The following is an 18,863-nucleotide window of genomic DNA, read 5'->3' on the forward strand; positions in this document are numbered from 1 at the left end:
TGTGTGGCTGAATCATACTCCCCCACTGACTCGTCTCTCTGTGAGATCGGGCAAAGTGTGTCGTCCTTGTTGGTACATCCTGCCTCTCTCCAAACTGTCGTCTGACTCTCTCTGACAGGTACAACTCAATCACTCTCTGGCGATTCACTGGTTGCCCAATCAGGTACCTCTCCTGTCTGCAATATGGTAGCTCCTCACTGTCATCTGACCATCCAGGGCAATCACGATATGGCCTCCATGTGAACTCTCTCAGTCTATCTAGCTCGTGTCGCCAATATAATATGTATCCAAAAGGACCCTGTCTCAGTGCTCCACCATAGCAATACACATATGGTCGATGTGGTACTACCTGTCTCTCTGTAATCGGTTGACATATGGCTATGTGCTCAAATGCCCATACCTGTAGCAATGTGACTCCACAGCTCAAAGTCTGCACTCCCTGATATGCTATCTGATGCAACTGAAAATACAGCATAGCCAGTACACATGGTCCCCATGCGTACACTATCCCCTCTGTCGCCATCCGCTCTAGCACTCTTCCCCATCCAATAGGGAATCCATGTCCTCATCTATCTCCTGCTAATAGACATGCTATCACCACAGCTATCACCACGGTTATCACCACATATCGTCGATCATACTCTGATGCCATGGTCTCCCAGCCAATCTCCCTCTCGACGATATCCAAATCATCTACGTCGCACTCAAACAATCTGCACAATGCATCTCTCCCTGTCACTGGGTCATACTCTACCATCTCTCAAGGAATCAGAATGCGGAGGATATGCCATACATCCTCTAGTGTCACCGTCGCCTCTCTAGTCGCCAGGTGGAATGAGGAAGTCTCTGAATGCCGTCGCTCTGCCAATGCGGTAAGTAGTCCTGTGTTTGCCCTAATCTCAGGCATGAAAGTGACATAGTATATCCCAAGTCCTGCTACTGTGTCTCTATCTATGCTCCTGAGTCTATGTCGTAGCATGAAGCAATCTGGTCGGTTCTCCCGCGTGATCAATGGATACTGTCGACTCTACATCACAAATTGGGGCATATTTTTGTCAATTTTAGGGTTTGCTCCTACGGGTTGCATTTCCTCATTTTCATGTCCAAATTAGGGTGTTTTTCATCTAATCTGACTTATCCGACCCTTATCCCCCCTTTTCGGATCATTTGCATGCAATTTTGAATCACAATTGAGTTTCCAATGCACAATTGCGCCTGTGTCCAGGAACCTGCGCCTATGTCATGTAACCTATTCTTGTGTCTCCCTACACAAGCGTAGAAGACCCTACACAAGCGCAAGATTCGCCCTACACAAGCGCAGGAGTCCTTTTCTGCATCCCCTGTGGGCCCTGCAATGTCCCGCAAGCACGTCAAATTCATCAAATTGAAAACATGGGTTTTTGAGATACATACCACTGCTCCCACATTGTCTGATCATCTGAATGTGCGTACACGTTCCCCAAGGTGATCCACCCTTGGAATGTTCGCCATCTATCTGCAAGTGCCCTTGTCCAGAGCAACAAATCCTCCTCTTTGGCTAGTGCAAATGAGCAATTTTCACTCTCTTTGCCTCCTTTATAGATCTTTGTCAGTGCATAGATGGACGTGCACTCTCTCCATCTCATGTTGGTCGCGGTCTTTTGTACCATCAATTTCTTGTCCTTCATGCATCCGATATCCGATTGTCAGTCCGTTCGATCCTATCATTTTTATCGATCAATTGGCCTCTTTTCTGCATGTTTTCGGCCAATTCCTCGAGGGGGCATGCATATGTCATTGTCATGGTCTGGGGCATTTTCATTATTATTCTTTGAAACAATGCTTAAAATCGCATTGTCTCAAAGAGGGGCAAAATGTAGACACCTAAAAATGGTCAACGCTTGCGGAGTCATACTTTAACATTTGTGCATTGCCTTATTTTAGGTTTTTTTGCGCCGCATTAACATTTCTCCTATGTCACGCACTTGGTTTTTATCATTTTCAAGCATCGAGTCATTCTTCTACATTCTTCATTCATCTTTCTCTCAAATTTGGTCTTGTCGACAACACCCTTCAGTCATGATTTTAATCGATCTTATCCTATTGCATCAATGTGCATGCTCATTTGTCATCATTTTGGACATCGTCAATCCGAATTAGGGTTTTGTCCTCTCATCAGTCTTGTCATTTTGTCATCTATCCTTATCATTCTCAATCTTGTCATTTTGCGATCGATTTGTCATCGATCGTTGTCATGTTCAATCTTGTCATTTTGCGATCGATTTGTCATCGATCGTGGTCATTTTCAACCTTGTCGTCTTGCAATCTATTTTGTCATTTTGCGATCGATTTGTCATCGATCGTTGTTTGTCTCAATTATGTCAATTTGGATCAATTAGTCATTGTTCCTCGTCAATTGGCGCATTTATCAATCAAATCATTTATCACATTGATCATTTATTAATTCAAAATCATGATCAATATCAATTATCTTCAATCAAGACCTAATTGTCATTCTCGCATTGCTAATTCATCTTTTAGGGTTTCATGATTTAATCATTTAACCTTGTGTGTCATTTCTTCCTCTAGGATTAATAAATTATTTATTTATCCTAAGTCTTCTCATTGCAATTAAATGTTCATTTAATTGGCTAATTATTCCTCTTTTTGTGAATTAATTAATAAATGACAAATTATTAATTAATTTACCTAATTCTTAATTCCTAATTTTCCTCTTTTTCTAATTTTCTAATTTCTAATTCATCTAATTTCAATTTCCTCCTATTTCTCTCCTAAATTCATGGGAATGACATGTCAATTTGTCATAATTTGTCATAATTGACAATCAATCAATTTTTGACATAGAAGTTGTCATAACTTCTCATAAATTATCAATCAACAAATTTTGCATAGAAAGTGCATAATTTGTCATAATTGACATAATTGATTTGCAATTTCCATTTGAATTGAATCATGCTAATTTGTTCATCTCTCCAATTTGTCTATAAATTTGATGAATTTCTTCAATCAAAACCCCTAATCAGATTATCGAATTTCTAATCAATCACGCTTCGAGTATTCTTGTGTCAATGTCAATCTTGCTTTCAACCATGTATGTGCACTAGTAGGTGAGATCTACAATAAAACTATTTGGAGAAGAAAGAAGAACAATGGAGCCGCATGAAGGAAACATTTAGATTTACATCTGGTTTGCATAATCTTTTTGAATGTTTTATCTTCATGTCTCTATTGAATGTGTTTAGGATAGATCATTGCAATTTTCTTTTGTGATTGAGCTAATGACTAATATTGATTTGTTTGTGATGATTTCCTATTTCCTATCCTTCAAAGAATGAAGAATCCTTCACAAAGAAGGGGAGGATATCAGAGCTTTATCCCCCAACCATAAATCTTCCCAGAATAGTATGTTTCTCCCATTACCAATAAGTCATTGCATGACATTACTGATGATGTCTTTGCATTTGAAAATGTTATTCCATATTTTAGATCCCCTTTTTTGGAACACCTTCCACATTAAGGAACTTGTGAAAATTGTCATGGGCTAGGTATTTAGCATGCATTATGCCACCCCACTCAATGTTTTGACCATTAACCATCCAAGCAGTCTTAGCTAGGAGGGCTTTGTTAAAACAAAAAAAATTCCTAATCTCCAGCCCACCATTGGCTTTAGGAACACAAACCTTATCCCATCCAATCAGAGCTAGTATTTTCTTTTCCTCCATGCCAGTCCAAAGGAAGGTCCTTTGGATGCCCTTAATATTTTCTTCCATTGCTGCAGAGATTTTGAAAAGGGAGAGGAAGTAGATAGAGATCCCTTGAAGTGAAGAGGTCAGGAGATGAAATTTCCTCACACTACTAAGGAGTCTTCCTTTCCACCCTACCATTTTCTTCTGCATTCTCTCTAGAATGGAGACCCAAAAGGAATTAGATGCCTCCTTGATAGTAAGAGGTAATCCCAGGTAAATTTTCAGGAAGCAATCTGATATCCAAGGATAGATTTAATTTTGGTTTGGATCCTTTCAGTAGTATGGAAAAACTATATATTGCTCTTGTAATAATTGATGTGCTTCCTAGAAGCCTCAACATAAGAATTGAGAAAATACTTCCATCATTTAGCCTCAACCACAAAAGCAACCACAAAGAGGATGGTGTCATCCACAAATTGTTGCATAACCATAGGGGTAATGTAGAAGTCAATTTAATCCATGTAAGAGTTCCATTATGGATGAGAGAACTGAAATTTCTACTCAAGACTTTAAATAAGATAATAAAAAGGTAGGGAGAAAGGGTGTCTCCCTAACGAATACCTCTTGAGGTGAAGAAAGGATCATGAGGGACCCCATTCAGCAAGATAGAGTATCTGACCATTGATATGCATTCCTTGATGAGATTTAGTAGCTTCTCTCTAACCCCCAATTTTTAGAGGACTTTAAATAAGAAGGCCCAATTCACATGATCATAATCTTTATAGATGACCAATTTTAAAACCATATCTAGTTGAGACACTTGTCCATTAAGCGAATAACTTCATGGGTGACAATGGCCGCATCCAGGATTTGTCTCCTAGGGACAAAGCCTTTTAGACAAGGGCTTATCATAGTGCCTAAGAATGGTTTGAGCTTGTTGACCAAGACCTTAGAAAATATTTTATAAACCACGTTACATAAACTAATAGGCCTGAAATCCTTGAAGAGGGTAGGTTCTTGCACTTTAGGAATCAAGGCAATTAAGGTATTTTTCAGTTGCTCCAGAATCTTGTCTGACCTGAAGAAGTCCTTAGCAGCCATGAGAATGTCCAAACCAACAATATCCCAAAAATCTTAAAAGAAGGAAGGGGGAAGTCGTCTTGCCCAAGGGGACTTAAAGGCACCCATGGAGAAGACCTTATCCCACACCTCCTCCTTAGTAACAGGATCCATTATCACATTGTTGTCTTCCTCCGTGAGGGGGGTGGGGGAACATTGGAGAAAGGAATCATCTAGATTTTGGTCCCTCAGCGTATTGTTGTCCTCAAATAGTGTAGAGAAATATTCAAACACTAGCCTCCCAAGGGCCTCATCCTCTTTGATTTCCTAGTTTTTCTCATTCTTTAGGCTGGAGACGAAGTTCATTCTTTTATGAATTCTTGTTGAACAGTGGAAGAAAGTAGAGTTCTTGTCACCCTCACACATTTGTTAATCCTATGAGGATCTAGTTAATACTAAGCGAGGGGGGGGGGGGGGGGTTGAATCAATATTAAGACCAATTGAAGATTTAAACCCAAATAAAAACTTATATTAGATCTGAAACCATTTAACAAATATCTCAACTTCTTTAATTAGATCTAACAACCTCTTTATTAGATTTGCATAACACATTAATCAAATCATTTACCACATCAATGAATTATTTCACCACTTAAGAAGTCATATAGATTTGATCATTTACCAGATTATCTTATCAGATCAATCACTTTTCTCTATCAACTTTTATCAGTACTGGTAACCTTTGATAAAACATCATAACCGGTGTCTTAGACATAATACATGGAATGAAACATAAACAAGAACATCACATGAAAAACATTCCACACATGAACACCATAAGTTTTTGACATGGAAACTCAAATAGGGAAAAACCATGGTGGGAGTTGGCACCCACAAATATTTGTACTGTTTTGAAGTATGACCTATTAGGAGATTACAATATGCCTAGTTAGGAGCGTACCCTGTTAGGAGTCACCTGGTTAAGGGATTTGCCTAGTAGCCTGGTTAGGAGCTTTATGATCTATTAGGATCAACCTCATGAGAGGATTTAAGACTCTTTTGAGATTTTCCCTATTAGGGGAGTTAAATGTTTAAGGCATGTTAGGACCTACCCGGTTAAGGGATTTAACCTGTTGCAACTATTAGGGAACAATAGTAAAAAAATGATCTGTTACTTACACTTCTCTACCTACTTGATCAAATCTAGTTATGCTCAACACTCTGCAACTCTCATGCATATCTCACACTTCACTTGGATGGCTTAACACATTCTCTAAGACCACCAATACCATAAACATCAATTGTGTCATCCTAAATTGCCATCTCAACTAGGTCAACCACTAAACACTAATTACATCTTGAATTTGCAATACAAATCATAAGAGATCATCCCAAATCAATATACAGATTATTACAATAAAATTACAATGCAATATCAACCGTTGGTTGATCGTAACCCATCACGAAAATTTGATTTTTACCAAAGTCAAAACCTTAAAACACTCTACTAAGCGTTTCACTAATTCCCAAGGAATTCTTCCTTGAATCGCACCAAAATAATAATCAAATAGTTTAATGTGGGTTGTGTCATGTTACCACCTTCATGTAGACTCCTCGTCGATCACCGTCATAACAAAAATCATTACCGATTTGATGATATCTTCACCGGTCTTAAACCCTACTAAAATCTTAGCAAAATTTCATCGAAAATTTGAAACACACCTTCCGATAATCATCACAAGTTCTGGTTCCGATTAGATACACCTTTCCATGATACAAGTTCACCTTTGAAACTACAAATCACCAATCATCATTGACAAACCGATGAAATCAAAACATCTTTTCTTTACTGGTTAAAGTCTTATATCATAGACTTTAGTTCTCTACTGGTAAACCCTGTCTTTTGGTAAACCAAATCACTTATATGACAAAACAAAACATCAAGAACATTAGAAACATTATTTGACATCAGTTGCCATCAATGACAACACAGATAGCTAATCATGTCATCTAATAACAAAATATCAATCTCTTCATCACAAATAGACTTCTATCCTTTACCGGTGCAGTCATCAGTCTTCAACTACATCACCTGCATTTGTATCAGTTATTCCAAATGCCAAAAATCTCCCCCTTTAGCATTGATGGAAACACCAATCAGATATATAATCAAAGTAACAACATCATCTGAAACTTGCTTTTTGGTATCACATCATCTGTCGGTTCTCCTCCTTTTTTCATCTCCCCCTTAACCAATGCTTCTCTTAATATGATCTTCAACTTCTCCCATTTCTGATTTATTTTCTTCTCCCATATCTAATTTCTTTTTTTTCTTCTCCCCCTTTGACAACAATGCCAAAGGTATAAATGCATCACTTATCTTCAATTTTGTTGTTGCCTCTTCCATCATCTCTACTACTCAAATCAGAACAATTATAACAGAGCATTAAATCAGATCTTTACATCAGACTTGCTCCCCTTAAAGGAGTAGCTTGCCCCTTCATCAATCCTTAGTGAAAGATAAACATTAAATCCACAAGATTGATGGATCTCCATCATTCTAGTTCTTTTAGTGGAGGGGTCTAACCCCTAGTTTACCTCTAAGAAACTCAAAGGTAGCCTTCGGTAAGGGCTTAGTAAAGATATCAGCTAACTAATCTTTACTCTTCACATATTCCATTTTCACCTCTTTTTCTTGAACTCTTTCCCTTAGGAAATGATACTTCAATTCAATATGCTTGGTTCTAGAATTAAGTATAGGATTCTTAGAAATATTTATTGCACTTTATTATCATAATAAATAGTCACCAGTTCAGACATATCTATCTTGAATCCTTCTAGCCCATGTCTCACCCATATTGCTTGCGTGCAATTCATGGATGCAACTACACACTCTGCCTCAGTTGTAGATTGAGAAACACAAGTTTGTTTCTTGCTTGTCCATGCCACTAATCTTCCACCAAGTAGAAAAACTCCACCAGTTGTGTTTTTTCGATCATCCACATTACCTACCCAAACAACATCAGTAAAGACATCCAAAGTAAAATCTCCTTTATAGGGATACCATAAACCATAGTCTATTGTGCCTTTGAGATATCAAAAAATTCTCTTCATAGCCACCATGTGACTCTCCTTAGGCTCTTTTTGAAATCTAGCTACTAATCCAACAGCATGAGCAATGTCTGGTCTACTCTGAACAACATATTGTATCTTGTCAATCATATATATGTACTCTTTTTCACTAATAGCAAGGGAATCATCTTTCTTTGATAACTTACAACCTGTCACCATCGATGTTCCTACTGGTTTGCAATCTTCCATGATGAAAGTCTTCAACACCTCTTTGATATACTTGGTCTGACAAATAAAAATACCACCATCCAGTTGTTGGACCTGTAATCCAATAAAGAACTTTATTTCACTGATTAGAGACATTTCAAATTCCTTTTTCATTATATCAAAAAAATCCATACACATATCATCATTTCCACCATAAATTATGTCATCTACAAACACTTCTGCTATCAGCATCTTGTCTCCATCAGTCTTCAAATTAATATTGTTGTCCTCACTGGTATGTTGGAATCCAATTTTGATCAAATGTGCATGTAATCTCTCATACCATGCTCTCGGTGCCTGCTTTAGACCATATAGTGCTTTATGCAATTTACACACCATGTCTTTATTATCAGTCAAGGAAAATGCATCTGGTTGTTCAATGTATGCTTCTTCTTCAAGAATCCCAATTAGAAAGGCTGATTTGACATCCATTTGATAAACTTTGAATCCCTTATATGCAAAAAATGCCAGCAACATCCTTACACCTTCTAATCTAGCAACAGGAGCAAATTTTTGACCATAATCCTCACCTTCTTGAGCATACCCTTTGCAGACTAACCTTTCCTTGTTTCTTATAATTTTTCTTTCTTCTTCCAATTTATTCCCAAAGACCCACTTTGTTCCAATTACATTCTTATCCTCCAGTATAGGAACAAGTGACCATGTCTGATTCTTCTCAATTTAATCTAATTCTTCATTCATTGCATTCACCCAATCATCATCATTTAGTGCTTCCTTAATAGAATTGCATTTAATTGTAGATATCAAACATGAGTTATCTAAAATCTTTCTCCTGGTTTGCACACTTGCATTCTTATCACCAATTATTTGTTCTTGTGAATGGTCCAGTCAGACATATCTAGGTATTGTCTGTGCTGATTCTGCATCTTCTGCATCAAATTCTTCATTTTCTTCTTCACTGTCATCGCTTACCAGTTGAACATCTAATTCTATATTTGTCGGTTCTTCATTATTCTTTGCCTCTGGTTCAATTATCACAAAGTTTTCCTCATTATCATCCTTTTCATGTTCTGATTTGCTTGCACCTTTAGACTTGTCAAATAGATCATCAACTTTTGCATTAGCATTTTCAACAATCTTCTTAGTTCTCTTATTGTAACATTTATATGCCTTACTCTTAGAAGAGTAACCAAGAAAAATTCCTTCATCAGATTTTGTATCAAATTTCTCAGTGTAGTTATCTCTCTTAATAAAGCATTGACTTCCAAACAATTTGAAATAAATTACACAAGGAGTTTTTCCATACCATAGCTCATAGGGTGTCTTATTGTTACATATCTTTACCAGTACCCGGTTTAAAGTGTATACAATAGTACTGACTGCTTCTCTCCAAAATATTTTGGATACATCACCCTATAATAACATGGTTCTTGCAGGTTTAATTATTGTTTTATTCATCCTTTCTGCCATGCCATTTAGTTGTGGTGTCCTCAGAGAAGACATCTATCTCTTTATACTGTGTTCATCACAATACTTAACAAATTCATCAAATGTGAATTCACCTCTTTGATCTGATCTTAAATGTAGTACCCCTCCTTGATCAGACTCTTTTTGCATGTTTTTGATGGACTTCAGTGGAACATTATTGTATATTGATTCAGATTTTATGCGATGTTATTTCATGCTTTATCTAGATTTGTGGTGTATGATTTTATGCAGTATCTTAGTGCTTATGATTAATGTTATTTTATGGATCATTATCATGGAGTGACACTCTTACCTTATATGTGCAATGCGTTATTTATGTGTTGCATGTTTGCATGTGTATGGGATGCGAGGAGATGTTTTTCCTTCACTCACTCTGGTGAGACAAGGAATGTCATGATTCTCCTTCATCGATGTGCGTGTTGTGTCTGTATATATATATATATATATAAATTATTTTATTTTTCTATATGCACGTGTGGTTCTTTGGAGTAGGACATTACAGGTACAAGTACTGGGTAGGTACGGGGTATCAACTCCACCTAGTTTCATAGGTCTGAGTGTGGTCCGATGGGAGTGAAGGAGATAGTTGTTGGACCCTAACTTGATCCGCAGTTACACTCATGTGAGTGTTGTCAGTTGGTTGTCTTTCCCGTCTGGCTGGTATGCGAGTCATAATGCTTTGGTTTGGTCATTTGAGAGTCATCATTTGATCATTCTTCATTTTGTGTGTTTTCGTTCATCTAAATGGTTATTTAATTGAATGGATGATGCTATCTTATGTTTGCGTAATTAGTTAATTATTATGCTCTGAGATTATTGATTTAATTAAACTAATAATTTGCTAGATTAAATGGTTAAATGGCTTATTTCATTGTATAAAGTTGCATTAATATATTTTGTGAAAGGAAATAAATAATTGCCTAGCCATTTAAATGTTAAATGCTTATGTTGAAAGAAAGTATTTTGGAAATAGAAAATTTAATAAAAGCTTTTCCTTTTACCTTTCCATTTGACTTTTGCTTTTTAATTGTTGGAAAAGAATTGTTTTTGGAAAAGAGAAATCTGATTGCTTTTTACTTTTTAAAATAATTTAATCTGATTGGTGGAGAAAACTTTCAACCTAGAAAGTTCAGATTGAAATTATTTTTCCATATATTCCTCGAAATTCATGACAAGAGGAGGCAGAAAATTGGGAAGAGAAATTTGCAAAAACATTCTAGAAGAGGAGCTAGAACTTGATTTGGTTTGCAAGGACTGGGATTCTTCCACCATTTTGCTTCTAGTTTGCTTCAAGGTTGGATAATCTCTTCTTGTTTTGAAAATTAAATTTGATTTTTCAGTTGCTTCCTGTGTGTTGAAAAGATGCAAATCTCCTTGTAAATTCTTCTGGAATGATTGGAATGGAAGAAGAAATGCCCGTTATTGTTGATTTTGTGAAGCTTAGATCATATGTTTGCTTATAGGAAAGAAATAGTTTATTTCTCTATTTGTTGTATGTTTTTGTGTTCTTGAAAATCAACATCCTAGATTGCCTCTTCTATTTGGAATAGAATGAATTGGATTTAGTTTGTTGTGTGCTTCCTATTATCTTATTGCCCAAGATTTGGGATTCTTGTGTGATTGTATTTCACCATTTACCGTATTGGTAATATCCATTTGGAATTTGGATCTTGGCACTATGTGTGTGTGTGCCCGTGAAATGATTAGAGAATGAATCATTTTCATGATTAAACGATTTTGGGCATATTGATTTTTAATGCTTTTGAAGCATGCATTTATTTTATGCGTAGACCTTACCTTACCCCGTAGCGGGCTAGCCCCACCACGCGGGTTGGTAGTGTCTGATACCCGTAGGTAGCAATACTACTAGTCGGTAGTACCGCTATCGGTTGGTAGCAGTGCTACTAGTCAGTAGCAACTGCTACTAGTGGTAGTGGTACTACCAGTCGACGGGACCGCTACTGGTTGGTAGCAATGCTACTGTCGGTAGCGGCTGCTACCGCCGATAGCACCACTATTGATTGGTAGGCCTGCTACCAACGGTAGCAGTACTACCGGTAGGTAGTGTCTACTGCTTCGGCAACAACACTACTATGGGTTGGCCTTGACCCCCGCTTGACCTTTTACCCTTACCGGTACAAACCGGTATGTGCTATGAATTTAATTTTTATTAAATGAAATATTTTAAAGCAATTTTTTTAATGTTAAATAGATAGTGATCTTCAAGTGATTTTTATTATGTGCATTAATAAATTTATTAATGGAAATCAAGGCATGAATTAGTAATTCAAATTGGTTAATTTGGATATATTCTGGAAATGAATTAAATGCCTGTTAGGAATTCATGTTTTATTCGGTTGAGTAATTGATGTGAATTTTATCCTTGATGGAATATTTGTTTGGAAATTGAATAGACATGAATGGTAAAAGAGTGTTTTATTTAATTTTCAATCAATGATGTTGCAAGTGCTTATGATGTTGATTTTCTCAAAGATTGTCTGAGTGTAGACTTAGTGACATTAGCTTTCCTTGCAAGAGTTATATTGTGTTAATTCTGGTCTATGGTTCAGTCGTCCTATGGTGGCATAATTGGTACCTTTGACCAAGTGATTTATGATGGCTTCGTTGTCTTAACCATGTAGTGTCTTTGCCTTATGGTTAACCAAGAGTTAGTATGTCCTTTTTTGACCACTTATTTTTGGATAGTGGTGTTATGGTTGTCTTCTTCGCCATAGGGTCATCGTGGAGTGACCATGTTTGTTTGGTGTCCTTTGAGAGAGTGGCTTCTAAGTGGGGGTCATGCCCAAAGTGGTTGGTAGGATAACGCATCAAAATTCAGATAATAAAGTGATAATCTAATTAATTGATTAGGTGGGTAGTTCTTAAACATTAATAAGATATTGTACCTCATGCATAGGTGAGTGCTTGGATAGGGCTCATAATGTAGCGAGAAGGCCTGGAATGGCAAGTCGACCACCTTGTCCTCATGAAAGCCTGGTAGGGTCTGCATGAGACTTAGTTGGAGCTGGAGGTTCAGGAAAGGTTACCAGGATAACCTAGGATGGGGGTCAGGACCTATGGAGGCCAAACATGGTAACCATCATAAGCTATTGAATGACACTCTCTCTTTAGGCTCACTTATGTATTTGTGATGTTGAGTCACCTGGATTATTGTGGAGTCATTTTGTGCTGTCATGGAGTCGTATTGTTTTGTCGACCATGTCATGCTTTTGCTTTCTTGAGGGTCCTCAACTATCTCCTACCACGGTGGGGTGATTCCATTTTGGGAATTACATGGTCGAGTGGTAGTGCCTCTTCCCATCAGATGTTCTTGTTTTTTACCTTCATGCGAGGATTGGCTTCACAGGTGTTTTGGTAGATCGTGGCTCATGGTTATCTCATATTTTGGAGATTATTGTTATTTGGAGACCTATGTGGTCATTGTATCATGATCTTTTGTAACCTTCTAATTGGTTAAGTTGTATCTTTATATGTATATTGAGAAACCATGTATTGGAAGAGCAATTTAATCCTTTGTTTGGGGTTTCCTTTATGTCATGTGTACATGCTTATTGAAGATAAATTATATTGTATCCTTTCAATCTATCAATGGTGTAATCTGTATTGCTTATGGCTTCTTGTGATCATTGAGTTAATGATGGATTATTGGATTAACCTTAATTGTGGAATTTATCTTATAGTTTTAATTCTTCGTTGGTAACCCTTAAGGAATTCTGGTGTAAGTCTTCTGCTTGTGTTATCGTGCATGATGTGTTTAATGCACCTATTATGTTTATACTTCAACAAAAAAAAAAAATGTTTCACCCTTGTTGTGGGTTTTCCTTTGGGGTTCCTGGTGGGGCATTACATTAAACACTTCAGGTTCTTACCGATTTCATTCTCAATTAGAGCTTTAAATGATTTAAATTTACTAAATGCTTCTAATTTCTCTCTCAAAAATGTCACCCACATCATTTTAGAATAGTCATTGGTGAAACTCATGAAATGCCTATCACCGTAATAACTCTTTGTTCTAATAGGGCCACAGAGATCAATATGTACCAAATCTAAAATATTCTCAGAAATACAATTCTTTTTCTTGAAAGAAATAGAGGTCATCTTATCGATTTGACAATCTCTACATATCGCACTATTCGGTTTGACAAGTTGGGGTAATCCTCTTACAACACTTGACTTTCTTATCTTAACCAAATTATCAAAATTAGCATGACAACATCTTTTATGTCATAACTAACTATCTTCCATTCTTGCAACCAGACAATTATTAATATCACTATTCAAATGGAATAAGTTACCTCTAGTTTTCTTCCCAGTAGCAATCAGTTCACCATTACCTCCAAGAATTCTGCAGACTTCACTTTTAAACTCAAGCAAATAACCTTTATCATTGAGCTGAACAACACTTAAAATATTATGCTTTAGACCATCAACCCAAAACACATCATCAACATTACTCTTCCCATTTAGAGAGACTGAACCTTTACCTTTCACCATGCAAGGAGAGTTATTTCCAAATCTAACAACACCTCCATCAAATTCATTAAGGGTTATGAATTTACTTTTGTCTTTGGTCATGTGGTGTGAGAAACCACTATCTATAATCCATTCATCACTATTCTATACTAGTGCCTTTTCATCTAACAATTCCTCCTTCACGGCTACAAACACAATTTCTTCATTGTCATAGTCATCTTCAGACTCCTCATCGGTCACACCTTCATCTATTGCAACATAACAATGTTTCTTTCCCTTTCCTTTGAATCTTCTAAACTTTTCTTTCTTATCAGTGTTAGGGTAGTCAGCAGCAATATGACCAATTTTACTACAAGAGAAACACTTCAAAGTTAGCTTTCCTTTATACTTACTAGTGCCTCAAGTTCCATCACTTGATCTTCATTGTCTTCATTTCCCCAGTTACTTCCATGACTTGTCATGCACTCATGATTTTGAAATATATCTTTTTCTTTTCTAGAAGATGAACCGGCAATAGAAGCTTTGAAGGTAGATTTAGTAGATTTTGTCACACTATTGTCAAAACTATTTAACTCAAAAGTTGTAAGCTTACCAATAAATGAATCAACCGTTACCTTATCCTTTGAAATAGATCTAAGTTCTTGGATTGCAGATACTCTTATAGCATATTGAGGTTGAAGAGTTCTAAGAATTTTACTTATTATTGCATCATCTTCTATTTTACCTCAAGCACTCTTTATGTTGCCAACAACTTCTTTGATTCTCTGTCCATACTATGCAATATTTTCTCCTTTAAGCATTCTCATGTCATCGAACTTTTCTCTCAAGTTTTCCTCTTTGTCTCTTTGAACATTCTCATCTCCTCCATAGATTGTCTCTAACTTTTCCCAAATCTCACTTGCAGTTTCCAATCCTTGAACATCAATATATTCTGAATCAGATAAAGTACTTACAATAGCTTCTATGGCTTGCATGTTATTTTGCTTCTCTCTGAGTTCATCTAGTGTCAAGGGAGTAGTAGTAGGAGAAACATATGTTGTTTCAACTTGCTTCCAATATTGTGCACCAAGACCTTTGATGTAGATCTTCATTATGTCTTTCCAAATCTTGGAGTTATCCTTGTTGAACTTAGGACCCTCTTTCTTCATCATCTTGACTTCCTCAGAATATTTTCCTCAAGCAGTTAAGCTTTCTGCACACAAAGGAACAAATCTCTGATACCAATTGTTAATCCTATGAGGATCTGGTTAATGCTGAGAGGGGGGGGGGGGTGAATTAGTATTAAAACCAATTGAAAATTTAAACCCAAAAACAAATTTATATAAGATCTGAAAGAATTTAACAAATATCTCAACTTCTTTAATCAAATCTAACAACCTCTTTATCAGATTTTTTAACACATTAATCAAATCATTTACCACATCAATCAATTCTTTCACCACTTAAGAAATCATATAGATTTGATCAATTACCAACTTATTTTATCAAATCAATCACTTTTCTCTATCAACTTTTATCAGTATTGGTAACCTTTGATAAACCTCTGATAAAACATCATAAACCATGTCTCAGACATAATGCAGGAAATGAAACATAAACAAGAACATCACATGAACACCATAAGCTTTTGATGTGGAAATCCAAATAGGGGAAAACCATGGTGGGAGTTAGAACCCACAAAAATTTGTACTCTTTTGAAGTACGCCCTATTAGGAGCTTATAATATGCCTTGTTAGGAACAGACCCTGTTAGGAGTCACCCAGTTAAGGGATTTGCCTAGCAGCCCGGTTAGGATCTTGATGATCTATTAGGATCAACATCATGAGAGGATTTAATACTCTTTTGAGAGATTCCATGTTAGGGGACTTAAATGTTTAAGGCCTGTTAGGACCTACTCAATTAAGGGATTTAACCTGCTGCAATTGTTAGGGGACAACAATAAGAAAATGATATGTTACTTGCACTTGTCTACTTGCTTGATTAGATCCAGTTATGCTCAACACTCTACAACTCTCAATCAGATCTCACACTTCACTTGGACAACTTAACACATTCTCTAAGACCACTGACACCATAAACATCAACTATGTCATCCTAAATAGCCATCTCAACTAGGTCGGCCACTAAACCGTAATTGCATCTTGAATTTGCAATACAAATCATAAGAGATCAATCCAAATCAATATACAGATCATTACAAAAAATTAAAATGCAATATCAACCATTGGTTGATCATAACCCATCACGAAAATTCAATCTATACCAAAGTCAAAACCTTAAAACACTCTACTAAGCATTTCATTGATTCCCAAGAAATTCTTCCTTGAATCGTGCCAAAAAAATAATCAAATCATTTCACGTGGGTTGTGTTATGTTGCCACATTCATGTATACTCGTTGTTAATCACTATCATAACAAAAATCATTACTGGTTTAATGATATCTTCACCGGTCTTAAACCCTACTAAAACCTTAGCAAAACTTCATTAGGAATTTGAAACACACCTTCCGGTAATCATCACAAGTTTCGGTTCTGGCCAAATACACCTTTCCATGATGTAAGTTCACCTTCCAAACCACAAATCACCAATCATCACCAATTGACCAATTCAATCAAAACATATTTACTTTACCGGTTAAAGTCCTATTTCACATACTTCAGTTCTCTACCGGTAAACCCTATCCTCTAGTAAATCAAATCACTTAGATGACAAAATAAAACATCAGGAACATCATTTGACATAAGTTTCCATCAATGAAAACACAAATAATGAATCATGTCATCTAATCACAAAATCTCAATCTCTTCATCACAAATAGACTTCGATCCTTTACCGATGCAGTCATAAGTCTTCAACTGCATCATCTGTATCTGTATCTGTATCAGTTATGGCAAATGCCAACATCATTCACTGAACTCTGGGTTTTTGTTTCTAGAAGATCTCCTCCTTAGCCATATTATCCTTCCATTTCCTTCTTATAATTTCCTTGTCAGTGTGAGTGGCTTTGCTAATGTCCCCCTGGTCAATTATATCTTGAATGATAGATAACGTGTCTTTTAACTCCTTTTTTGTTGTTGGAATAAGTTCTCAAAAGTGAACTTGTTCTAGCCTTTAATATTTCTGTGAACTGGTTCTAGTTTTTGAAAGACCATATACATGGGTGTCCCCAAAATCAGAGAGTCCCACCAGCTCCTAATACACTCCTTAAACTCCAAGTGGGAGGCCCACATGATCTCTATCAGAAAGGGTATCTTCCTTTGGCATGGTGAAAAGGACATGAAAGAATAATAAGATTATGATCTAAAACCATGCAAGGTAGAGTAGTTAAAGAGGTATTGAAACATAAATCCCAATTGCCAAAGATGATAAATCTGTCCAGGTGGACCTAAATGATATGTACCCCTTTCCTATGATTGGACGGTTGAATATTTGACCAATTGGGTCAACATCAAGGAGGTTATTCTTGTTGATGAAATAGGTCAGGTCCACCATTCTATCAGAGTAGTCTTGAAGTCCACCCAACTTCTCCGAGGGAAATAGGTGGAATTAAAATCTCCAACAAGAATCCAATGAGCATCGAGGTCGGTAAGAAGGAGGGTAAAAATGTCTTCCCAGAGGGAGAGACAACCTAATTTTGTGTTTGGAGCATAAATATTAACAAAAAACCAAAGATAGATGGAGATGAGAACTTGACAAAGAGAAATTTGGGAGAGGAGGAAACAAAAGTACCTGAAATCCATGTGGAACCCCACATGGTAACCACACCACCCGAGGCTCTAGAGGTGTTACTAATTATGAATTTAGAACCCAAGCAAATTTTATTAGCAATGATGGAAAACGAGGTGTCAATTATTTTGACTTCATTGAGCAAGAGGATTTCAATTTTATTTTCCTAAATGCAATTCTTGAGTGCATATTTCTTTTGAGGGCTATTGAGGCCCCACATATTCCATGAAAGTATCTTCATTTCTTTCCTTTGATTGATGATTCCTGGGTTTTGTATCTGTCGTCGGTGACTTCCCTTACTACTTCCTTTTGTCTTGATAGTCTTTGAGATGGGTGGCCCTATTTTAGGTCATTCCCCACATTAGTCTTCATGTGTCTTATCTTCCACCTCTACGTGATCCAGCCTTAATAATGCGAGAGGTGATAGCTAGACAAAGCCACCGAAGAAGAGAAAGATTTTAATGGGGAGGAACGGTTCTCCATCACAGAGATCTTTGACTCCATATTCATCACCTGAGAGGTCTTAGAATTAGGGGTTGAGCCTTTAAAATTCAACATACCTGGGGAAGAGGGGTGTGTTTCAATCTATCCCTGTTCAAGGGGGGCCTTCTTACCCAAAGAGGGAGCGTTCAGAACCATTGGGGGGTGTGGTCCCTTCTCCGACAAGTTGGTAACTTGAGGATGGATAGCCTCCAACACTGGTTCAATAGTGTCCTTAATAGATTTGTGAGTAGAATCAATGAGATTATTGAGACTTTCCTTGAAGGGGTAACCTTCACAGTCCTCTATAGAAGTAGGGGAATGTTGTGGTAAGGGATCTTCATCAACCAGGGGACCCTTGAGCTTGAGAGGTTTAGGGTCAGGGGATATGCAATAAGAAATTAAGTGTCTTTCCTTAGAGCATTTCTGGCAAAAAAGAGTGGCGTTCTCATAAACAATTGCTTGGGTCTAATTTCCTAACTTAGATTTGAGAGTAATGAAGTTAGGGAGGTTCTTATTAATAGTTGTCTGGACACAGAACTGAGCATAGACAAGTCTTGACTTCATCCTTGTAACATCATCCATGGAAATGAAGTGGCCAAAGGTGTTTCCTATCCATCAAGAAATGG

This window comes from Cryptomeria japonica, chromosome 4, assembly GCF_030272615.1.
Source record: "Cryptomeria japonica chromosome 4, Sugi_1.0, whole genome shotgun sequence".
NCBI lineage: Eukaryota > Viridiplantae > Streptophyta > Pinopsida > Cupressales > Cupressaceae > Cryptomeria > Cryptomeria japonica.